We start from the raw sequence: 9144 nt of genomic DNA on the forward strand, positions 1-9144 counted from the left end.
AATTCATGATTAGTTGGAAGATTTGTTTATCTTGTTGTCTAGGTAACACTTGAAGAATAATTCAGACTTCTATCCGATACAAATAGATAGGATTCTTTCTTCAATAAGTTTGAATGAATGTTAATGCACATTTGAGTTTTATTTGGCGATAAACCTGAAAAACGATTGCAAGCGACGAATAATGCTTCAGTGTACATCGAATAATGTTGCTTAGAATCACAGCCACAGGAGGAGAGAGCTCATAATGGTTCTATAGCAATTAATGTTCTTGAATCTGGCTATGGCCTAATCTATTGGGACACTGGTGTTCGAATATTAAGTAAAATAAATATTTAATTAATACAAATATTAGATCTAGGACTTCATTTTACTTTATTATTTACTAGCCGCCTTTGGCGACCAGTCGGTTCGCCAATCTTAATGCTCGTTAAAATTTTAATAATTAAATATTTTATGTAATTCCTACTTTAATAGCTTCTTCATCAAATATTTTAAAGCTTCAAATTTTGATAGTCATGTAATTCACTCATAATAATATAAAGTCCTTCAGCCATAACATAATATGTATCTCTCTAATTTTCTGTTAGTTCCGGTAGAATTTATGCTTAAAATTAAAATGGAAATGACTAAACTGCAATTAATATAATAATATTTTTTACTGAAACAAAGCATTTTTTTTAATAATATGATTACTGATAATAGAGTCACTGAGCGTTTAAACTTTATGGGCACTAAAGAATATCTTTCTTAAGTTATGTAATATCTCAAGAATTTGTCAACAAAATTTTCTCAGATTCATCATGAACAGATCGATTCATTAACAATGTTTAATTTTAAATGCATCAAACACTAAGAAAATAAAATGAATTGTTTAAAATAATCGGTCGAAAACAGGTTTAAAAAACTACTTAAAAAACGATGTACTTAAAACTATAAGCATATACAAAAAATATATAACTAACATAAATACAATTTACTTACAAAAGCATGCAACTAACCTAAAAATAATTTAAATCATCCCTTGATAACGGTTGTCATGGCAACAATCAGAATGCACATGCGTGAATTTTCTTCGCCAGCTCCGGTAACGCGAATGCGTGGATTTTTCTACGCCAGTTGCGGTAATGCTATGCAGATTATACATTTTTAATTTCCTTTATTCTATGTTATTTTAATTCAAAAGTACTTCAGAATGAATCTGAAACATGGATTAATTAACAATGTTTAATTTTAAATGCATCAAACATTAAGAAAATAAACAGAATCGTTTGAAATAATCCGCCGAAAAATGTTAACCCTAGCCTCATTACTGTTGGGAGAAAAAAACAACTGAAGCCTCATTCATTTGGCGGTGGGGAAAATGGAAGATTTTTTTGGCGGAAAAGTTGGCGGTGGGGAAAATGGAAGAATTTTTTTGGCAGGAAAGTTAGTTTTTAATTAATAATTAAAATTTCAAAAAAAGGGACCCCAGGTGCACATTCCCGACCTCTAAGGTATACATGTACTAAATTTGGTGGCTGTATATCAAATGATAGATTAAGTGATAAGTATAGATTATCATTTTATTACAGATGAATATGAATTAGATAATCTAGGATGTCAATTCCACACATTTTATGAACAGATTATTACACGGAAGCTTTCTGGGATTATATTTGTAATTTTAACCCATTATTTAGCAATAACCAAGCCACCCAAATATTCAACTTTATAATATTAAATTCCTTTTCTTTTACTGAATAATTTAATAACCACCAACTTTTAAAAGAAGAAAGTTTTGTTCATTAAAACTCAAACTTCCAAGCAAATTTTATCATGATTTTCCAGGATTCGCAATGTGTAAAATGTCCCTAAAAATAGAAGAAAAAATCTATCAGAAAGAACACCACGAAAGATTCGAAAATAAACGACTCAGCAGTATCGTCCCAAAATCTGGCAACCGTGATAAATGCTAATTGTCTGTCGGCGCGAAATCCTTAATTTTTGCCGTCAGCACATATTTCTCCTTATCATGTGATTAGAGCGGCTACGAGTTCCTTATTACACCTCGGATTTTCCCCAACCCCGTAACTCTTAATTTACAGTTAGTAATATTTTTTTATTATTATTTTATATTTCTTTGCTTTCAATAAAGTTACTGGAGGCATTTGAGTTTTCACAGCAAAGCAATTCGCTACGGTTGCCGCAGTCAAAAAAATCCGGAAAAGACCATTTGAATAAATTCTAATGACTTCGTCGTAAGAACTTGTACTTAACAGCTGATAAGGAATGTAGAAAATAAAAAGAAAAAGAAAGTTTTGTGGTGAAATGAATATTTTTTTTTTCGCTATTTCATTTTTCTCGCTATTCCGCGATGAATTCTGGAAGTAATAATTCCATCTTTTTATTTAACAAAGCCTGTTTCATAAAAAAAAGGGAATTCCTTTCCCTTCGTTCGCAAATACCGGCTCTTTTTTTTTAATTTCAAATTATACTCAGCATATGATAAACGCGAGATGCAGCAAACGATAAACATTTGACTAAGTAATTGGAATGTTCGTTTTTAAAAGTTCTTCAGGCGAAATAGTTGTTATATATTTTGCTCATGTCTGAATTATGAATTTTCATTTTATTTCACTGAAAACTTTCGAACTGTTTTTCATTTTCCAACTGTTTTTTTTTTTTTTTACACATTTTACAGTTGCTATATCGAAAGCATTGTCAACATCTTGCAGCAATTTCCTAGAAATCCTTTTATCCTAAAACAGTAATAATTAATTGATTAATTGATTTTATATTTTTAAAAGTGTTCTTGTGAACTAAAAGAATTTGAATAGTTATGCGTTACAAATCATTTCATTAATAAATGCTTGCTAAAAAAAGCCACTATAAAGATTTTATAGGTTATAATAAAACTTGAAAATCTGACTATTAGAAAAAAAAATTTGTAAATAAAACCTAATCTATTTTTTACTACTTTTTAAACGTAATAAGGTATATAAAACAAATTAGTTTTGATTTTTTTTTCTTTTGTTCAGAATAAAGATTTTGAGATTTCATTGAATTAGGTTTCTTTTGAAAATATGTGACTACGAAAATATATCGGAAAAAAAATTTGAACTAAAAAGTAACCCAGTTTAAATATTTTAAATCTTCAAAGTAAATTTCCCTTACATTCGACATATCTGCTTTTCAAAACATTCTTTTCTTAAGAGGGGAAAAATGTTTGATATAAGATCAATTTCAGATCTAGATAAATGTTGGCAATTTCTTTTCCATTTATTGTTCCTTCCATAGTAAGATTTTGTCAAGATAAGAGTTGTAATCGATGAATATTTTTAAAACATCCATCATTACTTCTATAGTTAAAAGAAAAAGTTGGATAAAATAATGCTTATGATCGTACTAGCAAGGTAGCATCACCCTAGCAATTGTTTCAACAATTCAATTTTAGATTGCCATCATATATATATATATATATATATATATATATATATATATATATATATATATATATATATATATATATATATATATATATATATATATATATATATATATATATATATATATATATATATATAGAAAACCAGTTTTTAGTTGTTTAAACCAGTTACCAGTTTTATATATATATATATATATATAAAACTGGTCTATAATCAAATGATAGTAACTGTTTTACTAGAAAAAAATTACTACAGCTCAAGGAAAAGAGAAACAATATGTGTTTTAATGTCAAATTTGATAGATGTTTGATCAATGGCCGTCTTATATTGCAAATCTCTTTTTAACACAATTTTAAAAAATAATAATTTTAGTTAATTTTTATAAAAATGTTTTAACCCATTAGCTAGCATTTTTTTCTTTTGAAATTTTTGGCTAGATAAGCTATATATGTGCACTAAAAGGTGTGTAATAGAATAATTATGTTCCGTTTTGAAAATATTTGATATTTTTGGAAAAGGGTAACGTTATAAAATGAGCAATAAAATCATTTCAATAAAAAAACAAAGGATTGAATAAGTAAGAGATTGTTACTACAAACTCTAAATTATATATTTATGTATGGTATTTCATTATAATATAAACTTTAAACCAAAAATATTATACTTTAATAAATGACAATTCTGTTCAACTTACAGACGTATTTCAAATTTGTTCGTTTGTTGCAAAGAAGCGATGCACAGAATACATACTTTCAATACACACAATAAAACTGAATTTTCAAGCGTACCAAATACATTTTGAGTGTCGAATATGGCAGGCATGATCAAGAAATTCCCAAATAAGGATCGGGGCCGCTAATGGGTTAATAAATAAAATGTGATGTTATTTACTTTCTATGTTCGCGAATTAAACATGTATCCTTAAGATGGATTAATCTCAAGGCAAAAATCAAATTGACTCTAAGATTCTAATGAAGTATCTTAGTAATGTCTTTTCCCTTCCAGTTTTAATCACTTTATTTCATCAAATAATAATCTGAACGCTATGATAAATAATAGTATGTGATGCTCTATTTCTTAAATTAACAACTTTTTGAACAAATTTAAGGCAATATCAAGCGAATATACATTCGAAATCTGTTAAATACATTCCTAATTTATGAACATTGTTATCCCCTAATTTATGTCATAAATTATTTCTTCAGTATAAATTTTGTTTTCCATGCAGTGGATAAAAAGGGAGTCTATCTTCTTAAAAGATTCCCTCAACCCCGACCATTGATCCGATTTCATAAACTTTTGTTTCTCGTGAAAGTTCATGGCCTCTTAGATAAATCATAAATGTTCACTTGTTCTTCACCATCTCAAGTTTTGAAAATAATTACAGAAAGCACTATCTTACTATCTTACTTACTTAGTAAACCACGTTGAGAAAACCCGCTAGAGGGTTCCTCGGCCATAATCGACTTCAAAAATTCTTATTTCTTATGAATTTTCATGACCATTAGATATGTCATCAGTTTTCGGCTGCTCTCCAATTTTGAGAGAAATTTCAAGAATAAGACTTCCCTGTACATTTTCTATAATTAAATAACTGAGTCAAAATTCTCCAACGACAACTACGATACTGATTTCGAAATTTTTACTTCATATAAAAACTTAGAATTCACAGATGCTACAAAGGATACACTTTCCCTATAGCATCTTCCCTTTTTTTATTAAGTTTCAAAAACAAGAATACTTCACTGTGCATATTCTAGAGATGTATTCTCTTGACTGTACATTCTCTTGGCAATATCTCTCAGTCATCGAACCGGTTTCACCAATTTTCGTTTCATATGAAAATTCTTGACACCTAGATATGTCCAGAACTATTGCAAAATAAAACTTTGATCGGACCCTCATCTTTAATAAATGCACTGATTTTATTCAATGTTATTCACCACTTTGTAAACATCTCTATGTAATCAGAATACAACATATTTGTTAATCAAGTTTATCTTAAAATGATTTAATGTAATAGGATGCAATTCGTCAAAATTAATATCATTATTAATTATATTATTAAAATGGTTAATTAAAAATTAATAAACTCTTTTCATCTGGAATATCAGCAGACTGGTATAGACTTTAATAATCTTTCTTGTTAAATAGATATATATTCACATTTTCATTTCAACTTTTAAGAAAACATGTAAATGTAAAGTAATATTTAAATATGGAAAAGAAGAGAGAAAATTATCAAATCGGGTATCTTCTTTTTTTTAAAAATAGAAACTTTTTTCTGCTTTAACTTAATTAATTAATATAATTATTTTAATAATAACATCTGTAGTTATACTATTTTGAGATAAAAATTGTAGAGCATAGAACTAAATTTACTCATCTGCATTATAATTTTAACATTTATTTTTGTAGAAATTTGAGCACTTGTTAAAATTTATTAAAAGCCTTCAAAGAACTTAATTATAAAAGAAATGAATTCCAACGGCTTACTTTCATCAAAGCCTTCCTCAAAGTTATTTAGAACTGCTGAAGCGAAACATAAAACCTATTTAAAATGTGCCGCCGGTATATCTAATCATCCGCAAATGTGATCATAAAATTTAATTTATTAATAGAAGGACCATTTTCTGTATTCAAAAGACACTTTTGGGATTAAAGGTCCATCAACCGTTAGTTCAGGTCCACAAACCAAAAACATCAGGGAAAGCTACGTTAATAGAATACATTAACGATCTGAAAGCTTTTCAGTTAATACACATTAAAATTTAATTATGTCGTTGGCACAGATCAAAGAACAAATTTTTATACCCGTTATTTAATTGCAATTTTGTTTGTCGAAAATCGAAGGCTAGACCAAAAGGTTTGATCCAGTAAAAGTCAAACCTCAAAGATTTTGCTGGTTTTATGGTGCCATTTATTACGTCAATTAGTAACGTGTCTTTTCCTTTTTAATGGCTTCGAGCTGCGACTTTAAAAGCACATTTTCACTGCTATTGCAAAAACAAGTCCCGCAGCGATTGATTATGAAGGTGGCGATGCATGCACAATGTTTTAAAAATAATTAGAACTATCCATCATAATTATTAAGCTCTGTAAAACGACATCATTCAGGGTTTTACACTTCACTGCTTATTCTGGAATGAGCCCAGTTATATATTATAATGATGGAAACAGTACTTAAACTTTTTGTTACTTTTTAAAAGTTATATGATAAATGTTCATTACGATAAATTGCAAGTCTTATTTAGTCTTAAAAAAATTTAACTTGAAAGAAATTATTTTTTTATCACAGAAGTCGTGGAAGTGTGACATATTTTTGGATATAATTATGCACTAAGTATTTATTTTTGCCATTTTTTTTCTTAACAAAATAACATCTTGTAGAAACTTTACATCACGCTTCAGTTATATTTTAAATTTCATTTATCATTTCCGAATGGTACTTTTGTAAACGAAATAAATGTGTGTGTTTTTATAAACGCTAAGCAAACCAGTTTTGCTTTTGTTATAAAGTTATATATTTAATTATCATTTTGTAAATGCTTACTAGATAATTTTAAATAACTCAGTTTGATCTATTGGTATAGATCAGATATAGATAAGTCTAAAAAATACTTTTCTAAGTATTAATTTTTTAAATATATTATTATGAATAAAATTTAAGAAAACTCTATTTATTTCTGTGTATTTTTAAAGATAAAAAAGAAAGGTGGCAAAAAGAAACCCTCACGATATTGCTTTTTAGAACAAGATTAAATATAATAACAAAAGAATAAAAGCAAATTGACTTCTAGAAACTTCCAACCAATCTCCATACAATATTGCCAGCGAATGTACTTTATCTATATTCATCCCACCATCTTTATAGCTTCCAGGTATTAAAGATGTTTGTGTCCATGTGTATTGAATTACTTCGGAAAGAAGAGGTTATATTATTATTTCGTAGAAGTTTCATTATTTTTTCAATGTGACAGAATACATAAAATTAAATATATTAACAAAGAATAAATATCCAGGAAATTATTCATAACATGGGAAACTACGATCACTTCCTCTTTGTTTTAATTTTTGCAATATTTCTCTAAATTTTTGATTGTTAGCGTCATAAAAAAAGTTTTAATATTGGGATGTGAATTTTTCCTAATCTATTATCTAATTAGTATTAGTTTATTCAATTGAGCAAAGGAAATCTTTAAAAATTTGTTTATGTAAAGTAATTCTTGTCATAAAATGTATTTGAAATGTTTCAAAATGACAACTGCTTATAAGTAACAATAGTTTTTGAGGGAAATAAAATATTTAGAAATTCCTCATTAAATTAATCGTTTGGAAGGCCAATAACTTCGCCTAATCATCGGATAGTTGTTTAACTACTAAGGACATTATTGAACAAGTAAATATTATTGAACTGTATAGAAATAACTCAGGTACTTTGCACCATGGTGATGCTTTATTTCATAATGTCATCATTACTTGCGAATTTTTGAAGAAAAAAAAATCATCAAGCATGGGTTTATAAGCTCCGTATTTGCCTGTCGTGAGATTTTCTTTCTTATTTCCATAATTGAAATTGCATCTTTGTATTCCCCATTTTGAGTTCATTATTTCGATAAAGAGAAGGCAGGTAGGTTTATTTCGATAAAAAGAAGGTATAAAGAGAAGGATTTCTCAAAACAACTTTAAGGCTTTTCTTCAGTATTGGGAAAAACCATTTGCAAAAATGCTTGACAGTCGGAAGGTTGAAATGTACTTCTTCAAGTACTTCGAAGAACATGCACTAAACTTTCAGTAATAAATTGATATTCTTTGTTTTTTACCACCATTTCCAGTACTTTTGGATCACAGTAGTAAGTTCGTAGTAGTATTAATAGCAGAATAAGTCCATTTATCATATGATATTATATCCCCAATGTAACCTTACCAGTACATTCATTAAACAATTACATCTGCAGTGATGTCGTAATGTCCTTTGAACTTCTGCGAAGATGCGCAGTGGTTTCTGAAATTGCATCCTATATGAGCACAATGCATTTCAAGCAAGCCTGAAATTAAGCTCTGTTTAAAATTTTTATTTTCATATTATATTAATTTTGCAAATACTTAACATCAGTTTTTAAATTTTCTAGATAAAGAACTTAAAACCAAAAATTCAGTAGAAAATTATTCTGCAAAATTCATAATTTTAAAAATACACTAAAAGGATAACAGACAGAGTAACACAAACTAATAATTTTTCTCTCTTCTTTTGACTTGGTAGTTATAGAATATTATTTTCATGTTAACTATAGACTTTTTCAAGACTGCGAAGCTCTAGGGTCAAAAACAACGCAAATTTTCATTTACAATCACCAAATTTTCAGTGTGATATTATTTCTAATGTAAATAAAAGCTGTAGAAAGAGCTTCATGAAATGGAACAAATTTTTTTTAATACAGAATACTATAAAAAAAATTTGACTATTGATATTTCAACATGTTTTATCCAATATATTCTTTGTTTTTGAATAAATTATCGTCATACGCTAGGTGATTTAAAGAATGTTAAGAAATCGGTATACACAGTACTAAGACGATATCTGACTTTCTTGACAGTAGATATTCTTTAAGAGATGTATTCTATTATTTAGATAGTCTTTATCCTGTCAGGCAAGATGGTGATGTTTCGGAGCTGTGAACAAACCTTCTCATTTTATCCTTCAAATATGTTATTGTGA

Source organism: Argiope bruennichi, chromosome 2 (assembly GCF_947563725.1).
Source record: "Argiope bruennichi chromosome 2, qqArgBrue1.1, whole genome shotgun sequence".
Classification (NCBI taxonomy): Eukaryota; Metazoa; Arthropoda; class Arachnida; order Araneae; family Araneidae; genus Argiope; species Argiope bruennichi.